This window comes from Suricata suricatta, chromosome 6 (genome assembly GCF_006229205.1).
Source record: "Suricata suricatta isolate VVHF042 chromosome 6, meerkat_22Aug2017_6uvM2_HiC, whole genome shotgun sequence".
Classification (NCBI taxonomy): domain Eukaryota; kingdom Metazoa; phylum Chordata; class Mammalia; order Carnivora; family Herpestidae; genus Suricata; species Suricata suricatta.
The window spans coordinates 74436658-74460480 of NC_043705.1; the positions used below are offsets into that span (position 1 = coordinate 74436658).

At 35.1% G+C, this 23823-nt stretch overlaps 1 long non-coding RNA gene across 1 annotated transcript in view; it reads right to left on the reverse strand.

The window, feature by feature from the left end:
* Positions 1-23227, reverse strand: part of LOC115294332 — a 59873-nt gene extending 36646 nt beyond the window's left edge. Inside the window, exons 1-2 of the long non-coding RNA XR_003909818.1 lie at positions 23146-23227; positions 3521-3586 (exon numbers count right to left, since the gene is read on the reverse strand). This is a non-coding gene — a long non-coding RNA (uncharacterized LOC115294332). The remainder of the gene's footprint in view (positions 1-3520; positions 3587-23145) is intronic.
* Positions 23228-23823: the final 596 nt, after the last annotated feature.

Consider the following 23823-nt stretch of genomic DNA (forward strand, 5'->3'; position numbering starts at 1 on the left):
CGGTAGTCATATTTATGTGGGAAAAGTATAGATTTGTTTATACACAAACAATTAATTTTTATAAATCTGTTTGAATGTCTTATTATTAACATATTGGAAATCTAAAAAGTTGGTAGTATTTGAGACCTCTCTTGTCTTACCAGTTCAGGCTGCTATGAGAAATTACCATACACTGGGGTTATTTAAAACATTAAACAATAAAATAAGCATTTATTTCTTAAAATGCCCATAGCTGAGGAAGTCCAAGATCAAGGTTCTGACAGTGCCAATGTCTGGTGCAAGCCCATTTACTGCTTTCAAGACAGTAGATTTCAAAGTGTATCCTCACATGTTGGAAAAAGATCTAGATAACTCTCTGACCTCTTCTTATAAGGGTTTTGATACCATTTATCATAGTATCCATTTATGGGGGCTCCACTTTCATGACCTAATTACGTTCCAAAGACCCTACTCCCAAATACCATCATATCAGAATTAGGGTTTCAACATAGCAATTTGGGGGGACACACTTGGTCCACTGCATTCTCAAATTCTGAAAATCTTTAAAATACCCCTTCTAATCCAGCTTGTTCAGATTATTTGTATTATCAAGGCTCATGTTCCTACTCTTATTCACTGGCTCTTTAAGTCTGAAACCTTCTCCAGCTCTATACAGCATTACCAAAGGAAACGTCTACATTTTGGTCCAGAGTGTTAGAAGAGGCAAGCCCAAAGGTTATACCAGCACTGATCAGAGGGAGTACCTTAAAAGAGCTGATCTATAACCACTGGATTCAGCTGCACCTCCATTTTAAGAGATTTCCCTATAGTTCTAACTCTCAGAAATCTAATATCTCCATTACTCAAAGGTTTTGTTGTATTCTCAAGATCTATTAAATGCCTTAACATAAGGACAGATTTCTAGAAGTTGGAAGCTTGTCCTCAAAAGCTTTTATCAAATCACTTATAAAGAAGAAACATGTACTATTTAGAATGTAATTTACTAAATGAGAAATTGTATTTGGTTTTGACCATTTATGACTACTAGGATGTAAACATCGAGTACTTTTGTAAGCAGAGATACCCATTTCCATGAAAAAAACTCAAATAAAAAATTTTACACTGCTAAGATTGCCACTTTTGTGTGAAGATAGGACATTCTATCAGCCTCCCTTATTATTACTGCATCTCATATCTATGAATTCCACAACTTCTCGCGATAAGACACAGAGTACTGCAGAAAACTGTTCAGCCCTCCAGGGTTGCCATCTGCTACAATTTGACTATGTCAAGTGACTGTAACTGCTTATAGATTTAATGATCACATTTTTTCCCCTATTAATGTAAACTTAGCGGACCCTAAAGTAAAGGTATAGAAAAGAAAAATTAGCCACATGGGGACTTGGCGAAAACTGCTTCTGACCCTTCAAAATCATGTTTGACACATATTTTTTGTGTATTCATTGCTTTATGATTTATCAGTGCCAAATTCTTATTTAGTTTTATTTAGTCTCGTGGTAGGAATAAGAACAATTATTATTATATTTTTAATATTCAGTTTTTATGTAGAACAATTAAAATTCATATTAAATTGGTGTACTCTCCCTTAAAAATAATAATTACAGATATATTAATTACATACATTTCATTAAAATCCACTAACAATGTCAAGAAGAATCTCTGCATGCATGAAGATATTTTTAAGCCTTTAATATTATTCAAGATTTTGCTATATTCTGGCTCTTCTGGCTTTAATAGCACTTTCCTGTCCTGATAGGAATGTACCCAACTGTACAGACACAGAATATGCTTCAGCTCATTAAAAGGAAGAAACACTTACTCTAGCAAATTTTAATGTGTTCTACACTCCTTTTGCAAGTACAGCTAATTTTGTTCTTTAAATGAGAGTTTTTATTATTATAATTATTAAACTCTCTAGTTTTACAAAATGGCATACTTCCTTTCTTCCTCTCTCCTTGAAATTAATGGAAGTTACTAAGGAGTGGATTTTCAGTAGCTGTGTGTTGTATATAACAGTGAGGGTATTATTTTTATAACATCTTAAAGAAAATTATGAAATGTAAGTGTGACTCCCCATTTCTAATATTAAAATATCAGTTTTGTAAAAATAACCTGTCTGTGAAAAGTATTTCATGTACTAATTATATGAGTTATCTGCTTATTTTTCCTTCATATTGAGTCCCTATCTTGAAATAAAGCCCTAAAAAGGAGCTGAATTTTTCCACATATTACTTTGATGCTTATAATTTTAAATTATTTTTAAGTATAAGTTGAAATTATTACAACCAGCTGGGAATATAGAAGTAATATTTAAGTCTGCTCATAATTAGGATTTCAGTACTTAGAAATAAGGAAGAAAGTGGAATCATTGAGGAAAAAGGATGTGTAATAATAAGAATTCTTGTGCACTGTTTAGGCACTCTGTCCAGGCACTGTATTGTTTGCTTTTTTTAAAAAACATTGTGTTAAATTTAATCTTGAGATAACTTTATTTGCACATTACATATGAGGAAACCAATGGAAGACATGTTTAAACAACTATAAAGAATAAATTATTAACTATTTGAATTAAAAGTGGTAGAAAGTTAGATTTGGTCTAGGTTTTTCTAACATCAGAATTGATGCAATTCACATATACATATATTTCCCAATGGGGTGTAGAGATCAGTGTTTGTGACATTATCTGTGATGATACAAAGACAATTTTAAAAAATTAATCATTCATATTTTTACAATGATTTTCTGCCTATAGCAGTGATTATCGATTTCCCAATAGTGTGCTAAAGATTGCCTCTAAAATCTTTTAAAATACATAATGAGAATATGACATATAAATTCTTATGTGCAAGTAGCACATCACACATATGGAACTTCCTTCAGACCATAATTTCCTAGCTCTGTTTAAGACAAACACTAAAGGGAACTGTTTCTCCTCATGAAAGTAAAATAAAATAATAAAAGTAAGGCAATGAAACCCGTAGCAATCTTCACCATAATGCAAACTGATATCATCAGGATATTGTTGGGCTATATGGAGGCCCTGTGGGAAACTCAACACTTTATATTTTCCTAATATGAGTTATGTTATGCAGGCTAACCTTTTTGACTCCTACCTGCAGTACTTACTGCTCCTGAAGGTTCATAACAACATCAGCACAGGTTGCTTAAAGGCAGTTTGGACAGAGCTAGCTGCAATGGCACCCATTGACAGCCACATATTCTTACTGCATCTAATTCGGGAATACAAGATGGCACACTTGATGCTGTGTTCTGTGTCTATGGTAGCAGACTTCTCCATCCACGCTCTACATTCATAGTTCAGCAAACAAAAGGAAATCACCAGTGTCTTTGTTCACCCAGTCTATATTCAAATGCACCAGTAAAGTCTGGAAAGCATATCAGGCTCTCCCAAGAACTTTCCATGTTACAATCTAATAAACTTGCCAGTCACTTCATCTTTTCCTCTGAAGTTATTTCCCCCCATTTTGGTAAACATGCCAATTTCAGTTAAATCTCTCACCTGTATAATGCCTGGATCAACTATGGGTCTTTTTCAGTTGTCTATTTTTTCTCTTGGACATTTTATCTGAAATTTGTAAAAAAGATTAATAGAAAATAGTCTTTGATCTAAAGTTAATAGGCATTCCAAGAGTCAACATAATAAAATCTTAAAGGGAAAAAACAAACTTGGTACGTGTATGAAAAAACTGTATATAGTTACACATGTACACACACATATATAGATGTATAGAAAGATAACAGTGAAGGTTTTCAAGAAAAAATGTGATTTCTAAGAAAGTAAAAGCCTAGAAAGAGAAATAAATATAGTTAATAATAACAGCAATTTAGTTAGCAAAAAATGAGTGGCATATATTTCTATCATTACAAATGGCCTTTGTAATCTAGTTATATTATTTTCAAGTAGGTTTTTTTTGCAGTAAAGCAGAAAAAAAACTAGCTTTGTTCTCTAATTTCTGAGGCATATAAATATTTTATTTTGTTTGTTTGGGTTTGCTTAATGTTTGTCCTAATTGAAGTATCTGACTTCCCAATATGATTATGGACATAAAGAGCTCAGTTTCTACACCAAATATGGAGGCAGGATTTAAGACTCATTAACAAAAAAATAATGGATTCTGGTTTATAATGTGGAAATATTTCTTGTTCTTGTACCTTATATTACATATGATTCATTATTGTTTGCTGCTTCAGCTGTGATGAAAATTACCATTCGTAAAATGAATGATTATCAGTATAAGACATTGTAGCTTAGTTAAACCTTACATAACATGTATTTGCCAATAAAGGATATAGATGTGATATTTTTATTAATCAAATACTGGGCCAGGGTTAATTTCACAAGAACATTCAGCATATTTGCATTGAGAGAAGTTAAATTACATTATTGTTCCACCACGCCAACCAACTTATTTTTATTTGAAAAGTCTGATCATCTTGACATTGGTCTTAAAACCACCTTTTAATTAAAGGTCCAATACATTTCTTTACTTTCATTCTCTTTTTTTTAAGCTACTACAAAGTCAACAATTCAAGATCGAGCACATGCAGATTTTCCCAAACCAAATAGGCCATGCAGAGATTAACATATAATGAAGTTTTCCTATCATGTGATCTAAATTTAAACTCCTTGGGTAAATTGTTAATAAAAGAGAAATTGAGTGAAAAGGAATGAAGGTAATTGCAAATACTTTTTAAAAGTCCTATTCAGAAACACATTATTCAGATACTCATTCCATAGATTGCAAGGTTCTTGAAGGCAGAGAAGCCAAGATATTGTTCTTTATTACTGAACCATCACCTAGCACCACATCATATATGTAACACAAAGCTAAAAATAAGGTATTCGATAGCTTTTGGTGTTTAAACTAAACCTACAAACCTGTAGGATACACATCCTGAAAACATTACAGCACTCTGCCAGTGAACCTGAGTTTGCTCTTTTTGCTTCTAAAAGTTTTCAGTTCCATTAATATGTATAATCCCTTCTCTTCCTATAAACTCTAAAATGTCAGAATCATTATTCAGAATAATTATTTATTCATTCAAACTACAGGTGATCATGAAGTTTCTGCTAAGATCTCAGCCTATGGTAGATGCTGGCTCCCACATAACTGGTTCTCCTCAGGCTCACAGTCTATTTAACAGTCAAATTCAATATAATAGAATAATGCCATAATGGGGAAAATAGCAGGTGCACCCTGAAGAGGAAGGTATATAAAGATGTTGTAGTAGGTCAGGAAGAGCTGCAAGGAGAAAGCAGAATCTAATATGAAAAATGAAGTAGTAGAAGCTGGTCAAATTGAGATTAGGGAAATGAGTGTTCCAGAAAGAAGGTGCTAGACTGAAGAGAAATATCTCAGCTGAATGAAAACTCTGGCTTCAAAGAGAAAATGAGGGGGAAAACCCTCTCTTTCTGAAGTAAACTGTAGGGGAGAAACCAGGGGAGACTTTGCATGGGATAAGGGAGGAAATGTTAAAAAAAGAAAAAGGAAAAAATGACTAGATTATTAAAAGCCATGTAAGTTTTCATATCTGTGTTTTTATGCCACCTCCTTTGATATTACAAATCAATTTCATCTACTTTAAATTACTATGTGTATTTTTCTTATCATTCGATTTGCAACTGATTTATTTATCCTTTACAGAAATGGCTTTAGATCAGTTAAATCTGATCAGTTAAATCTATGTCTAGTATAATTCAAAATATTCTTTAGAATCTTATTCACTTTTTTAGAATCTTCTTTGACTGGGATACAAAACTCTACAAATGATGGCCAGAGAAATCTCAGAAATAAATAACCTGAATTTTCAAGGTATTGTTGGGGATAAATCATAGATATTTCAGGGAATCTGAATCTCGTTGAGAAGTTTTATATACTTTGATGATTGTAATTTGAACTTGGGAACTAAATGGCATTTATTAGGCAAATGAAGTACTCTTGGTCTCAGAATCCCAGGGAGATCACACAGAACAAATTGTAGCTCAAACCAATTTCTTCGTTCAATAGAGTCTGGGTGCACCTCAGACTTTGCCTGCTGGAACAAACAGGATGTCCCTCAGCTACAGAAAGGGAAAAGCTTAAATCAAATAAATTTAATTAATTTTTATATTGTATACTGAGGAAGCCTAAGGTAGTAAAACTTTATAAATGGTTATTTCAAAAGTTAAAAAAAATTATATAGAACCTTGGCTATTCTCTTTTTTTCTCTCTGTCATCCTCCGTGCACTGGTCTTGTCCTCTTTCCAACTACCCTAGTATCACAAGATGCATGCAGCAGTTGCATTTATCACAGAAAAATATAATAATTTCCATTGGGGGGAGTGTTAGGGAGGATACTATTTTAATTTAATCGTTAAAATCAAAGAAACCTGTCCTTCCCATCCTATTGAACAGACCTGTACCACATCCTAAGTTAATCATCTCTGAGAGGTCTGGGATTTCTATGATTAGTTTTCATTGAAGTATATTTACCTCTACATTTTGGACAAGGTTACTGTCCTTTTGGAGTAGATACTTGAACAAACCCAGATTCTCATTTTGTTAATAAGGAAGGCATGAAGAAGTATCTGGCCAGTAGAAGTAGAAACCAAAGACTGTCTCATATAATCACCCCCGTAGGACTGGTGAAATAAGCACCAAAATGTAGCTCCTATTAAATTACTATTTACACCATGGATTCTTTTCTTTTTACATTTTATAAGTATTCTGACATAATATGGAGGTGTCTCCAGTGGATAATTATATATATACTGAATTATCAACATTACTAGTTTGATCCTTGGACTTAGTTGCCATTAATAGAAATGCACAGTTTTCAGATAGCTGTAATGGAATAGATAATGTGCTATGAGAGGATTTTTTTTACAAGTACACATTGGAATTATTTGATAAGGGAAGAAAATATTTAACCTAAAGCTGATTGTGAGGATAAAGGTTAATCTGTAAAGTGCCAAGATCAAAACCTAGCACATGGTACATGCTCAGAAAATAGTAAGCAAATGGATTTACCATAAATGGCATAAAGATGGGTACCAGATTTTGTTTATTCCAAAAGTATTTTTAATGCTCATCTACTTAAAAATATATGGTAACTATAGTCCATATCTCTTTAAAATTTCTTAAAAACTAAAACTATTTCCTTTCATGAATATTTTACAGTTTTCATTGTACAAATGTTGCACTTATTTGGATAAATTTATTTCTAGCTTTTTTTTTAAATTATATTTATTTATTTTGAGAGAGAGAAATAGGGAGAGCACCTGAGGGGCAGAGAGAGAGAGGGAGAGAGAGAATCCCAAGCAGGCTCCCCAAAGCCAGCATAAAGCCCAACATAGGGCTCAGTCTCATGAATTGTGAGATCATGTCCTGAGCCAAACTCAAGATTCAGATGTTTAACCAACTGAGCCACCTGAGCACCTCTCTAAGTTTTTTGTTCTTTGTTTTTTGGGTTTTATTCCTATTGTTGTTTGATGCTCTTGAAAGTGGGGTTTTTTTCTTTCCTTTCTGTACAGATCATTGTTAGTGTATAGAAATCCAAGTGATTCTTGCATGTTGATTTTGTGTTCTATAACTTTACCAAAATAGTTTATCAGTGCTAACATCTTTTGTTAAATTTTTAGACTCTTCTACCTATAAGATCATGTAATCTGCAAACAGAGATCATTTTACTTCTTCATTTCTGATTTGGATGCCTTTCATTTCTTTCTCTTGACTAATTGCTCTGGCTAGGACTTTCAGTACAATGTTGAACAAAAGTGGCAAAAATAGGCATCCTTGCCTTGTGTCTGGTCTTAGGAAAAGTTTTTAGTTTTTCACCATTGAGTATGATGTTAGCTGTCATTTTTTCACATATGGCCTTTATTGTACTGAGGTAAATCTCTTCTGTGTCAGATGCTTCTCAAATTGGACTGGGAGACACACATCAACTTTGTATTCAACATCAATGTTTGCCAGACAATTTGATTCCAATGAAAGTGACAGCTGGTTCTTTACTTACAAGAAAGGTAACAGCTGTGATGCCACTGGAATCAATAATTTCCATAGAAGATGGCTAAGATACCAATCTACAATTTGATGACTTTGGTGAAAATAGTACATTTGTTTCCTCCGTCTTTCAAATAGATAGTTCATGAAAACTGTTCTCGGACTGATGCTGTTGCACAGATAGCCCTAACCCCGTATGTAAGGTGGCAGGAAGCTCAGGCTTTCACAGTTAAAAATATCATTTCTCTAATTAATGAACTATTTCTTCCATTCAAAGAAACTATTTAACCTACTACTAAACTATGTTTTCCTCAGGGTTGTCTGGCTGTTCATGTTACTTATAATGATGAAACTGTGCTATAAACGTTCACAGTGGAGTGCAATGAAGTTGTGAGTGAATACACAATAATAACCATTCATCAGTGATGCCTATGCAGACTTGTTGTGGCAATCAAAACACCAGTGGGCTCTTACACCATGACCTCCTGTGGTTAACATCATTATAGAATGTCTGTTTTTATACAGCCATTGAGGAAACAAATTAAGTTGCAGATTTCTTTCTTTTTTCAATTACCAGAGCAATCTTGATTTATATGAACTACTACTTTTTAAAATCAAAACAGCATGAAAATATGGTGAAATTGAATATTAAAAGCTCTAGTACTAAATCTTCTCACTGTACCAATCACCAGTTTTCCTAGGCATCTCTGAATCCAAAGGATAATCAGAATCTGACTGGTTCTGCTTTAAGATTTTGCCACGAAGTTTCTCATTTTACTTTAGGCATTCTGTGGTTCACTTACAACTGGCAAATAGAAGCGAATGTGTTTCCTAGAAATATCTGGCTAAGTTTCATTTTACTTAATATGAAAAGTATCAAGAACTATAAATTTCAAGAGAAGTACTCTCAATTTTAATATAACACATTTTAACTAGTCCAAGGTCAGAAGGTACCGAGCAACATGGGTCCCCAGTCTAGCCATATAACGTATTCCAGCAAATTGTTACAAATGCAAAATTTCACCCCACTTCAGACCTAGTGAATAAGAAACACGCATGTTGGGGCGCCTGGGTGGCTCAGTTGGTTAAGTGGCCTACTTTGGCACAGGTCATGATCTCGCGTTTTGTGCATTGGAGCCCCGCATCAGGCTCTGTGCTGACAGCTCAGAGCCTGGAGCTGCTTCAGATTCTGTGACTCCTTCTCTCTATGCCCCTTCCCCACTCATGCTCTGTGTCTCTCTGTCTCAATAATAAATTTAAAAAAAAAATTAAAAAATTAAAAAAAAAGAAACATGCATGTTGATGTCCAATAATCTGTGTTATCACAGGTTAGTTCTCCCATTAGCAATCACTGTGACCTTGAGCAAAATAAGGTAGTGGTGGCAGAAAAAGACCCAAATGTGAAGTTGCACGGTTTGCATTCTGCTGTATAATGTATCACAACCCTTGGGTGAATTGCTCTCTGCTACGTCACTTATACTAGCAGTAAAATGAGATTAATAATAGAATAACATAATTGTTCTAAAATTCTAATGTGATAATATATAAAGAGCTTAGAATAGTGTTTGTGGCAGTTTTTCAGTCAATGCGCTATGGTAACAATCGTCTGTCAAATCTTTGAATCAGCTATCATTGCCATATAACACAAACAGCTCAAAAACTAATAGGTCACATGGGGAGTTCTACAGAAATATCCACCCTGAGATGGGATCACTCATGCACCTGTAGTCAGCTGAGGGGTATCAGGTGGTAGCCTTTATGCTTATGTCTTGACTCTCACTCATACCTGCCATCTCAACTGGAGTGGTTCATCTCTGCTCTTTATGGTCTCATTCCCCCAGCAAACTAGGCCCTGCTTGTTCACATGAGAGCTGTCAGAGTTCTGAGACAGAGGAAGCATGGATGGCCTCGTGAAGTCTGGGCTCAGATCAGGCATAGCATCATTTCCACCACAGTTTATTGTCCAAAGCAAGTTAAAAGGAAGTTTAAATTCAAGGGGTGAAAATAGACTTCACTTTTGATAGGAGCTAGGAGAGCATGTTTCTAAGGCACAAACATATTTGGAAGGAAGATAATTGTGTTAATATTTGTAATCTTCCACAAACTCATTTCTCACACATATGACATGACCATTATTTTCACTTGGTACCTCTGTTTGACATGAAACATATTCTTGGGCGCAGACTTACAGAAAAATCTGCACCATTTGCTGTAGAAGAAGAAAACTGGACGAGATTTTCTGTGACTATAAATGCACTAACCCAGGAACGTCACACGTCACTTCCACTCAATTAATTGCTCAGAGCTACTTAGAGGACTAGCTACATATGTCGTGGAGAGCAATGAAAAGTTACTGTGGCATTTATTATTTTAAAAAATATTAAGACTTTAGAGATAGTGAGAACAGAAAATTAAATCAAGAATGGGAACATTCCAGCAAGGACTCTGTGTGCCTGTACAGATCATATGCCCACAGATCAGCCCTAATTAGTTTAACAAGCTTCTGTCTAACCATAGATCGGTGACAAAGCAAAAACCACTCATAAGATCTATAGGCAAAGAATTAAAAATATTAGAAGAAAAAAAGCACCAAAGACTCAATTTTTTTTCTTTTAGGTGTTATTTTAGGGGGAAGTCACCTAAAGTTAGGTTTGTTTTGATACCCTGCCACCACTTACTCTGCATACCCCACTCTATGGCATTTCAGTCAGTCTGAGAACCCTAGTGCCAATATCCTTACATGGGTTGCAGAGTATTCCTCTATAATATGTATCCCTGAGCCTGACTTGACTGATTTTTCACTCTACCTACTTATATTTTACTGTTTATCCATTAAAAAAATCCTAATAACTTTATTCATACCAACCTGTTAATAATGATGCAAAGTATTCAGCATTCAGTGTATAATTACATACTTATGTTAATGAGAGATGCAGTCTATCCACTGGAATAAATATCTAATAATGGACATTTGAACATAAATAATTGGTTTTCAGGGTAATTTTTTTAAACATGAAAATTCCTAATGTTCTCCTAAATCACACTGGAGAGAAGCAATGCTAGCCAATGTACAAAGATGCACACCTAATATTCCATCTGTCTCCCCGAACACCAACCGTCTTTCCATTTGTATGGCACCAAGTGTATTAATTAGGATGAGTAGACTGTGCTGTAGATATTTAGAATGAACTGAAAGGAAAAAAAAAAAGTACCTTATTTTCTTTTTTTTGTTTTTTTTAAATTTATGTTTGATACAGAGAGAGACAGAGCATGAGAGGGGGAGGGGCAGAGAAAGAAGGAGACACAGAACTGGAAGCAGGCTCCAGGCTCTGAGCTAGCTGTCAGCACAGAGCCCGACGTGGGGCTCGAACCCACGAATGTGAGATCTGACCTGAGCCGAAGTTGGAGGCTTAACCGACTGAGCCACCCAGGCGCCCCAGTACCTTATTTTCAAACAGTGTGTTTTCCTGCTCTGATAATGGAAAGCCATATGATGACACTCTGAGATGTGAACTGTTCTGTCAGCTTCAATCCCTGCATGGCTGCATAAAACAAAACCCCTACTAACCTGCATTGTGCTTGTAGTTTATGAGAAAAGCACCTTTCATTGTACTAAGCCACACATTTGGGGATTGCTTAAGGCAGCATAGCCTAACCTATTCTGATTAACCCCTGACGTATATGGTTGGTTTGCTTACAAATTCTTCTTCTGTCTATCAAAGGTATTACTATAGCAGACTCAACATTCACATTTAAGTGTAACAATACTGGATACAGAATAAAGTAAAACCCTAAGCTTGCACAGATCAAAAAAAAGCATAATTAATGCTAAATAGGTAACTACAGTCCCAAAACTATGATATTTTATCAAATCTACACCATTATTTAAACTTAATCCTCTTATAATTGCAGCATAGTTTTTTCTTATAAGTGTAAAATGCTCTCAATCATAAGATGTTTCTTGATTTATAAAAAAAAAATTCACACTTAACATTTCCCAAATACGATAATATCAAGTATCCATGCCTATTTGAACTTTCTCCTTAAAAGAGGGGAAAATTCTCTTTAATGCCACTGACAAATTTTTGTTTGTGTGGGGAAATTTTATGGGAAGAGAATTTATGGAGAACATTAAAAATGGCTGCAAAGTCTTCACCATTCCTCTCATTGAGAATTGAGTATGTTTCTCTCTCCTAGAATCTGAGTTTATCCTGTGAATTATTGTCACAGGATAGAAATGTGGTAGAAATGACACTGTGTAACTTTTGAAGATGGGCCTTTGGAGAAGCTTCCATATTTAATTTTTGGAAGCCTCCTTCTTGAATTCAGACATGCAGTGAGAACCGCAAGCCATGTGGAGAGCTTTCCTAGAGGAGAAACAAACACACTGGTTGATAACCCAAACTGAAATCTGAAAGCAGAGTCAGCATCAACTGCCAGCCATGTAAGTAGGCCTTCTTGGAAATTCCCATTCACTAGAACTTACAGACGCTAGTGGCCCATACATATAGTTATATATATATATATATATATATATATATATATATATATATATATATAGAGAGAGAGAGAGAGAGAGAGAGAGAGAGAGAGAGAGAAAGCAGTATCCTTAATAAAAATAGACTCAAAGATTCTCAACAAAATATTAGAAAAATAAAACCAGCAATATATAAAATGGATAATTTCTCATGTCCTTATATATGTTATTACATTAGCATGATAAATGGTTCTCCATCCCCGTACTTTCTATGATGGATCAAAGAAACTTTCTGAAATCATCTTTAGGTCTAAAATGTTCTATTGTAAACAGCATAGAGATGTACCTTGGTTTCTTACTCATTCTGTTACTCTATGTCTTTTGATTGGAGCATTTAGTCCATAGACATTTTGAGTAAGCCCTGGAAGATATGAATTTATTGCCACTGTTGCCTGTAGAGTTGTAGTTTCTTGTGTTGTTCTCTAGTCCTTTCTAGCCTATGTTGCTGTAGGTCTTTTTTTTTTTTTTTCTTTTTTGGTCTTTTTTCTCTTCAGAGAGTCTCCCTTAAGATTTCTTGCCTGTCTGGAAGTGGTCACAAACTCCTTTGGTTTTTGTTTGTCTGGGAAACTCTCTATATTTCTTTCTATTTTGAATGACAGCCTTACTGGATAAAGAATATTTGGCTGCAGGGAGATCTGGGTGGCTTAGTCTGTTAGACATCCCACTTCAGCTCAGGTCATGATCTTGTGGTCTGTGGGTCCAAGTCCCGTCAAGCTCTGTGCTAACAGCTCAAAGCCTAGAGCCTGCTTCAGATTCGTTGACTCCCTCTCTCTCTGCCCCTCCCCTGCTCATACTCTGTGTGTCTCTCTCTCTCAAAAATAAATAAACATAAAAAATATATTTAAGAATTCTTGGCTGCGTATTTTTCCTTGTTCAGCACATTGAGTATACCCTGCCACTCATTTCTGGGATGCCAAGTTTCTCTGGATAGATCTCCTAGGAACTTAATCTATCTTCCCTTGTAGGTTAAGGTCTTTTTGTCCCTTTCTACTTTCATAATTCTTTCCTCATCTTTGTATTTTGTGAATTTAACTTGTTGATCATCAGTATTCATCAAATCTAATGGGAGTTTTCTTGTTTCCTGGATTTTGAAGTCTATGTCTTTCCCCAGGTTGTGAAAGTTTTCCACTATGATTTGTTCTCTCTCTTCATCTTCTGGGACCCCTATGATTCTGATGGTGTTTCTTTTTAATGAGGGACTGCCTTCTCTTATTAATAAATCATGCTCTTTTGCCTTAGTCTCCTTCTTTTTTTCTGCTTCATTAGTCTCCCTAAGTTTGTCCTCTATATCGCTGATTCACTGCTCTACTTCATTCATCCTTGTTGCTGTGGCATCCATTCGAGATTGCATCTCAATTATAGCATTTTTAGTTTCATACCGACTAGATTTTACTTCTTTTATCTCCACAGAAAGGGATTCTATGTTTTTTTCAATCCTAGCCAGTATTCTTATTTTTTGTGATCTAAATTCTGGTTCAGATATCTTGCTTATATCTGTGTTGATTAAGTCTCTGGCTGTCATTTCTTCCTCTTATTTCTTTTGGGGTGAATTTCTTCATTTTGTCATTATGAAGGAAGAAAATTAAAAAATTAAAATTAAAAAGTTCAAAACAACAGAAAAAAATCAAAAAAGGAAGTTAGATCCTAGGTGTGCTTTGATCTGGTTGTTGAAAGAAGCTTGACAGAATAGAGAAAAAAGGGAAATAAAAGAAAATAAAAAGAAAATAAAAGTAGAAAGACGTTTGAAAATAAAGAAAAAAATGAATACAACAAAATAGAACAAACTGAAATGAAGACAGTAAAATAGAATTAAAAATTACAGAAAAATAGAAAATATCATAGAAAAATTTAAAAATATTTATGTATAAACAAAAAATGAAAATTTTTTCTCTTTCTGTATTCAAGATTAAAAAAATAAAAGAAAAAATATTGAATAGATGAACCAGCAAACAGAATGAAATACACATGAAATTAATCAAGTTTCCCCTAGAAGTCAAACCATGAAGCACTTTATGATCTGTAAATGAAGATGGCAGAGAGACTTGGAGTAGTCCTTTAGAGTTTAGTTGGTGAATTTTGAGGGGGCTTAGTGTAATGGCTTTGTTCTCCACTAGACAGTGTGGCTTAGATAACGGGTGGATTATGGTGGTGCATGCACGTATGTATGCATATGCGTGGAGGAGGTGAAAATGGTGTCATTCAGGTTCCCAGTCTCTAGCATCAGAATTCTGTGCTCTTGTCCACCCACAATAAAGCACCCCTCCTTTGTCCCCAGTTTCCATTTGCTCTCTGCTGCTACACTGTCTGCAACCTAACCATCAGCCTGCTGGGCAGCACCTCCCTCCCAAGTTTTATATAGATATTTTTACAGATATACAGGGGTAATTTTATTAGGAAATCAAATCAATTTAGTTTACTACCTTACCAGATGAAAAGAGAAAAGTCACAAGATCCATGTGACTCATTCTTGTTGGACCTGTAGATAACTGAGACATATTCTTCTCATGGAAAGACAGGAATACAAGTGACCAAGTGTAACTGCCAAGCACATTTCAAGCCTCTATTCACATCACAATCCCAAAGAATCCAAGGCCAATGCAAATCTGTGGCCAAACTCAATGTCATTGAGATGGGAAAGTGTACTCCCCCTACATGGGGACAGGATAGGTGGGGTGTAAATATTTCCTGAGCAAAAATCCAAACCATATAACTTGCAAAATATTCCCCTTTATAAAACAGTATCTTAGGCAGACATTATCATATAAATTAAGCAGAATATACAGAGAGAAATACAATAGGAAAGAAGGAGGGGGTTGCTGTAAGTAAATAACCTTCTTTTTTGTGTTTAACCATATCCACATTTTTGGTAAAAATAAATCTAACAGGTGTAAAACACATACTCAAGAAATTCTTTTTGTGTATGTGAGATAGAAGAACACTAAAGTCTAATAGACCTTGCTTTTTCATTTTTTGCCACTTACTAGCCCAGGTTAACCTGAGCAAGTTACTTTTTTTTTAATTCTAAAGTTCAATTTCCTCATTAGTGAAATAATTCTAAAATTAGTTTTATATTTTTATTGTAAGAATTGATTATTGAATATATATATCTCTAATACCATGCCTATAAGATAATAAATATTCCCATAAAAGGTAGCTACTATAAATTAACAAAACAGACTATGTAATTAGTATGATGAATGCTAGTTAGGTATCTACACTCAAAGAAAATGAAATATTAAGGCAATTAACCTGACAACTTTTTTTTAAATTCCAAATTATAGAAGTACTTCTCTACAAAGCAAAATAATTGTGTTAAATCTCATGGTAGGGTCTTAATTATTTTCTATATTTACATTTCATCTGTAGCTAAGCTCATTTTGACTAGAATACCTGTCTCATAAAATTGATCTCAGAACACTGAAGCCAGTATGCACTATGTACCACAAGCCCTTTACATGCCTGTGTGATTCCTACCTTGTAATAGAAAACAAATGGGCTACTTTCTGTCATCACTGTCATTATTACACTAGGTTTGGCTTCAATGTTTCTAGGAGTTTCTATTTTTTATGCTTTTCTGTTTCTTTTTTCTATTTTGTCTTCTTTACAGGGCATATGCCTAAAGTATTTATCCCTGTTATCATTTATGAGGCAAATATCCTGGTTTTATTTTTTTGGTAGATAAAATGTTAAAAATGGTCATTTCCAAATATATATTGATAAACATAGATATATAGTACTATATATAAATTAGAGTCTCACCAAAAAAAAAATTATTTTATTTTCCTTAAAGGCCAGTGATGGAATTAAACTGTTTTGTCATCTCATGCAACAGAGAAATGTTATGAGAAATAGTGCATTGAATTCAAGCTTCACTGACTTTTTATTTTTTATTATTTGAAAAAAATTAAGTTTATTTATTTTGAGGATGGGGAGGGGCAATGAGAGAGTGAGAGAATCCCAAGAGACCTCACAATGTCAATAGGAACCCTACACCAGGCTCAAACTCACGAACCATGAGATCATGACCTGAGTTGAAACCTAGAGCTAGACATTTAACTGACTCAACCACCCAGGTGCCTGTTCCCTGATTTTTTAACTCTCTCATATATGAACCTACATAATTTACACAATTGTTGGTCTTTATCCTTATAAATGAATTCCACTGCAGGGTACCTGGATGGCTCAGTTGGTTAAGTGTCACTCTTCATGCTCAGCTGGTTAAGTGTTTGTCTTCAGACTAGGTCATGATCTCACCATTCTGAGTTTGAGCCTCCAGTCAGACTCTGTGCTGATAGCTCAGAACCTGAAGCCTGTTTCAGATTCTGTGTCTCTCTCTCCCTCCCTCTCTGCCCCTCCTCCACTCACATTCTGTCTCTCATCCTCAAAAATAAATAAAACATTTAAAACAAGAAAGAAAGAAATTTTTTGTGATAGGAAAATCATGAACCCAAATCATCATCAAAATCTCTACCATGCTTCCTTTATTCTCCTACATTTCTGGTGGAAATCTCAGTTTTTAAAATCAGAATTAGTACCTAAAGCTTTCAATTCTGAAAGAGAGTTTCAATTCTGAACAAGAGTTAAACCTGTGAATATTCTAAGAACTAATAATTATATCTTTTTAGAAAAAGACAAATATATAAAGTCATCAGATAATAAATAAGAAATAATGGACTTAGAATGGCAGACACAAGGATTTTAGGATGTGAACTGATAAGTCATAGAGAACTAGTATCCATTCTTGAGTTAAAGATTGTTGTAATAAAAACTTTACAAATATTAATATTGGACATTCAAAAGAATGATATACTTCATATATAGTTTCAATAGGTTTTGGACACTCTACCTTGTTAACATCACAATATAACTCTTAAGATATTCCTTCACTTTGTTTTTCAATTACCTAGATCTTTCATAATCATTGTATTTTTCTCCCTGTACTTTGCTTATTTGAGAAAAGGGATTTTTAGAAAATAATAGTTGATAAATACTTTAGTGTTATTATAATAACAGAATAATGACCTACTCTTTTAAAAGCCTATTTTGTGGACATTTATTTACATTTAGAAAAAGAGAAGTTATCCATGTGAATCAAAAAATTTTTTAAATACTCCTCAATTTATTATTTCTTATCTGTAAGCTAGTTTATCCTTCTCTCTTTCTCTGCCAATAGGTAGTTCTTTTTCTCAAGAAAAGAGACAGAGTGAATATCATTTAAGGGGGAGCAATAACATTGGAAAGTTCTGTTATTCAAAAGAATGTAGGAGAAGCATCCACTAAGACCCAGTGACTTTAGGAAGGAGAATAATGTATTCAAATTTGGTAAGTTTAGACATTCCTGTCCTTATATTTTCCTTTTACAAATGCCCATTTGGAGAAGGTAGATCTTGAGAACATCAGAAAGAAATAGCCAGTGACATGATTACCAAGAAGTTAAGAGAAGGCTGTAAACACTTGGGATACGACTGGCATGTGTCCATGTTCAGACAGCATGTGAGAAATCGCACAGCACTGAGAGACGGGAGGAGGTAGAAAGATAAGCCCAAGGTAGTCCTCAGTCCCTTAATCGCTTCCAAGTGTGTACACAGGACTCAGAAGTTCCTCTTGCCTTGAGAAAGGAACTAAGTGGACCAGCGGAGACCTGAGTTGGGATAAGAGAGGCATATGTTAGGAATCACATACCTTAAGTGAAAAGTCTTCACAAAGGGCTCAGTTATATCGTGGTGGATATCATACAGGGAACAGAAGGGACCAGCCACTGTTCAGCAGATGTCAGAAATGATGTAGAGAAAGTCACTAGGATCCAGTGGTCATTTCCTGACACTTCTAAGGATGTGTAAACATTATGCTGGGTATAAAAGAAGGATCTTAGGAAGAGCAGGTGTAGAGGAGAAATAGGAGCAAACTGATTCATCCGAAACAGTTGAGTGTACTTAAGAAAAAAGTCTCGGGGCGCCTGGGTGGCTCAGTCGGTTAAGTGGCCGGCTTCGGCTCAGGTCATGATCTCACAGTTTGTGGGTTCGAGCCCCGCGTGAGGCTCTGTGCTGACAGCTAGCTCAGAGCCTGGAGCCTGCTTCAGATTCTGTGTCTCCCTCTCTCTCTGACCCTTCCCTGCTCACGCTGTCTCTCTCTGTTTCTCAAAAATAAATAAAAGACATAAAAAAAATTAAAAAAAAATAAAAAAGTCTCAATTTCTGGATTCAGATGAATACTAGATTGTTCTAAATATAGTATGTGGGATTGTGGTTCCTATTCTACTCAACAGGTTTATGACAAAGAAATTAGCAAAACCCAAACAAACCAAAAACTATGTTTTCTTTGAGTATCTGCATGTGCATTAGGAAAATTATAACTTATTATTATAATTTTACATACTCGGAAGAAATAATGAAAATCCAGTGCTGAGCCTCTGAAATCTGCACTATTCTTATTTACCAAGACAAATAATCCCCAATATAATTGTCACCTGTAAAGATAGATATTTGGCATAGATGACAAGTAGTAATTTACAAAGAGAAAATTTGAACATGTCACTCACTTCCGTACTGTTCAAAAATACATTAAAATGTCTGGGTTTTTTTGGTTAGATTAAGAGTGTCATGGAGCATCTGGGTGGCTCAGTTGGTTAAGCATCTGACTCCAGCTCAGGTCATGATCTCGTGGTTTGTGGGTTCAGGCCCCACATCAGGCTCTATGCTGACAGCTAGCTCAGAGCCTTGAGCCTGTCTTCTGATTCTGTGATTCTCCCTCTCTCTCTGACCCTCCCCTGCTCTCAGTGTCTCTCTGTCTCTCTCAAAAATAAATAAAACATTAAAAAATTTTAAATTAAAAAAAAGAGTGTCACGTTCCCTTAAAACTGACTCTTTCATTTCCAGATTCCAAATGATAAATATTTATTAAGAAGACTGGAAACAGCTTGAAGGGCTCTTTCTTTTGTTTTCTATTTTTTTTATACTTAACAGCTAAACAGTGTACTAACTTAAAAGCATTTATTCAAGTTTTTATCCTAATCCAGCTTAGAACTTGCTTTACATTGACAATATCTAATTTTTGTCCCCATCTCATTTTATGTCACAGTGAGGATGTGAAAGAAAAGCCAAAGGATCTATTTTAATTCCAAGAACAGTGATGGCCTAACAGCTCACAAACATAGTTTCATGGTAGTATAATTGAAGAGTGAATTTAAGCTCCATTTTCCTAGATGTTATTTGGAAATATTTTTTTTTAATTTTTAATGTTTATTCATTTTTGAGAGGGAAGAGACAGTGTGAGTGTGGGGGAGGGACAGAGAGAGGGAGGGAGACACAGAATTCAAATCAGGCTCCAGGCTCCCATCTGTCAGCACAGAGCCCAGTGTGGGGCTCAAACTCACAAATCATGAAGTCATGACCTGAGCTCAAGTCAGATGCTTAATCGACTGAGCCACCCAGGCACCCCGTTAAAAAAATTAATGTTTAATCATTTTTGAGAGAGAGACAGAGAGAGAGTGACAGAGGGTGAGTGGGGGAAGGACAGAGAGAGAGGGAGACACAGAAGTCAAAGCAGAACATATTAATAACAGAGTTGAGCAACAAGGACTCCCGATTACAGTACTTTGTTTTGTAGCTGGAGGATTATTTCCTCTCTGCATTAATCCTAAAAGTTTATGTTCAGATATTCATTCAAACATAGAATCAGTGCCTTCCGAACCATTTCAAGAACCACAAGTCTTCTTACTTTATGACTAAAGGAATGTTTTACAAAGACTCCAAGGCTATAATTGTTTGTTGGTTTTATTTGTTTTTCTAGCAACGTTAAGAGCATTTTCATTCTGGAAGTCACAGATTTTGACAAAATTTTTTTTCAAGCTCTTAATATGAAAATGTGAGAAACTAGAAGCTTCCTAAACCCTTAAGTTACATATAACTCAGTAAATATGTAAATTCTAGGATAGAGTCTAAGACTAAAAACAAAAATGTGACTCACATAATAAGTATAAATGTTTTTTTAATTATGTAGAACTCCATGAAAGAATTATCTTTATTGATAGGGGACAGTAGTTTATTTTAGTGAAGAACTTCTTTTATTAAAGGATATAGTTAAAATTTTAAAAATGCAGTGCTCCTAATTTGAATCCATATTTCCTAATACTTTTCTTACCTAACATTTTAATTCCAAAAAGTATCTATTGCAAGTAAGATGTCTTTTTATGGGAAATTGAAAAACATGGTAAGTCATGAAAGAAGTTCTAGCCATCAATTTCATATATACTGTTTTTCCTTCCACTCTTAGGATTTCTAAGTTCCTTTGTTTAAGGAAAAGAAAATACAAGCTGATATAGTTATTCACTCTCTAGCTGTTTTCTCCCTCCCATCCTTCTTCTTGCCCCTTTCCATTTCAAGCAGGGAGTCAAATTTTTAGCGTTTTTCTCCTTCAAAAAACCTACTTGAAGCTAAAGCTTCTGACAGTGTCAACCATAAAAATAAAAGAGCTGTGTATTTTATTAGCAAAATGAGTTTATTGGAGCATAGAGGAGGGACTGCAATTCAGAACAAGCAAACTATGGAAAAACCATGGGCAAGTTTGAAGCGAGAAAGGAAGGTCAGCCTCTATTGAGGTTTAGGAGGAAATCGGGAAGGACTGTTTTGAACAAAAGCTCATTGCAGAAGAATATGATTTTAAGGTTATAGGTATTTCTCTTTGGCAGCAAGCGAAGGTGACTGCATTGTTGCCGGACCAGGGAGAGATCTTTCTTTTTCTTAAAAGCAAAAGAAGAAAGTCTTCCTTCTCCCTGCTCCTTATGTTACCAGTGATTGGACTCTATTTTAAAGATTCCATTTTAAATGACACTTCCTTTACTCATTTGCACTGACGCTTTATAACATTTTAAATTTATTATAGTGGTTATCTTCAGACATTGAGTCTGAGTGTGCCGGGGCAGGATGGAGATAAAAAACAGGTTGCACAGAGACTGAAAGTGGTAGGTGAGAGAGGGAAGCTGAAATGGATGTAAATCAAGAGGAAGGGCAAACAAGAGAATGCCCTCTCCCGGCCAATGAGAAAAGCACCATGCCCGGACTATGAAACATTTCTTCTCTTCATTTGCTAGTGGAAATGAAAGCCAAGAGAATAGATTGGATAAGAGTGCAGAAAAAGGACCTAGAATTAGAACAGAGAACTAGAACACAAATTTGCATAGCCAGTTCCAGTTCTGAATTCTTGGGACTTGTGTTATTCTCCACAGAACGAATGCTTAAGGAAATCTCACTGCAGGTGACACAAAAGGCAGGACAATTTCATGGAGCAGTTAGGTGGGAGCAAAATATTTGCTGATGAGTTTTACTGGGAGGCTCGCATAAGAAAATGCCAGTAAAAATTCACGCTGATCTCTCTGGGATTATGTGCTCCTCGTTATCAACCATAGTTATTAAGAATTGCTATTGTTTGTTTTTTGATATAATAACTGGACAGTGGTTGGTTATGATCAAAGTGGTCAGGTAAATTTGCTCATTTTTCTATGAAGTCCAACTGCTTTCAAGCCCTGAGCTAATAGATTACTACTAATATGCCTGACTGCTACATTCAGTGGTAGAGAATCTGTCTTTGGAAACTTTGCAAAATATGTCTTGTTGGCTTTTTTATACACTTATATTTCTTATCAGCATGGGCTAAAAGATATTTGAGGTTTGCCACATTGCTACCAAATACTTTTATTCTGCCTAATTTTAATTTGTAATCATGTGATATCTTGAGAAGAAAATCTATATAGTATAATACAATACATTATTAGGAAAAATAATTTTCTCAAACTCATAATATCTTAGCATAAATAAAAAGAAATTATTGAGACAGGCAGAAGCTGAGGTTTTCACAATAATATTTTAATTTTGTTGGCATAGTTTTTTTTCATGGCAATACTTAAATAGATTTATGTGGAGATTATATATTGCACCAATACATGGAATGGAATATGTAGATGAATTACTATTTCTATACAAAAGCTTACAATTTATTTGATATATACAGGCTTAGAGATATTTACATTTAAAAATTACCCATTTAAAACATGCAGATTTTGAGGATAAAGAAGTTATGCTTACATCAATCAATTATAATTACCTTATAGAAGGTTTTTGTGATTTTACAGAGTTTGCAGAATCTGCATTTCATAAGTCAACTATTGATTTATGGAAGCATCAAAGAGAAACTTGCAAAAAACTCTGATATAAAAATAAAAGAAATGCCAAGATACTCCCAAAGTGCCCTCATATAAAAATACATTTTCTTCATTGTACATCCTGCTTTATTAAAAAGGATATGGAATTTTTTTGCCTTGAATAAATCATAAAAACTACATCCCTTGTCACACAAATCAAGTGAATAGGTACCCTATCTACCTACTTCCTCATTCAAACACCAGCAGTCAGTCCTTTTCTTCTATGGCATATTTATTACAGGACAGCTACAATCTTTGTGGCTAATCTATACTCTGTGGGTAATTTTGCCCTTCCAGGACAGATAATGTTAGAAGTTGGATGACCCTTGAAAGCTGTATGGTAGAGAGAAGAGATGATCACACACCTTGAGCCAAGTTGCCTTAAACAGATCAATATTTGGACAAACCTGGATGTTCATACTCTGTGGTTGATGCTGTTATTGCTGAAGGCAAGTGCTGTAGGATTTCCCAACTCCTAATAGAAAGGCTCCCTGTTGCCTAGGCAAAAGTACATAATGCATCTCCCTCAAACCATTGTCAGAGAGAATGACAGAATGTAACAGGTTTATTGGGTCACACTTTCAGTTTTGTTTCCAATCTAGTCAGGCATATACTTTGTTATGTTTAGAATGCAAGTTCCTTTAGAGCAGGGCACCATTGACATTTTGAGCTCGATAATTCATTCTCTGCTATGGGGGGCTGCATTGTATGACGTTTACCAACATTCCTGGCCTCACCCAGCAAATGCCAGGAGTATCTCTCCTCCCATCTGTGACAACCAAAATGCCTCCAGACATTACCAAATGTCCCCTGGACATTTGATTAGGGGTAGAGGAAAAACTTGTCCTGGGCTAAGAACCACTGCTTTATTATTTTTTAAAATTTTTCCTTAATGTTTATTTGTTTTTGAAAGAGAGAGAGAGAGAGAGAGAGAGAGCGAGAGAGCGCACGTGAGCAGGGGAAGGGCAGAGAGAGTGAGAGACGACACAGAACTGGAAGTGTCCTCCAGGCTCCATGCTGTCAGCACAGAGCCTGATGCAAGGCTCAAACTCACAAACTATGAGATCATGACCTGAGCTGAAGTT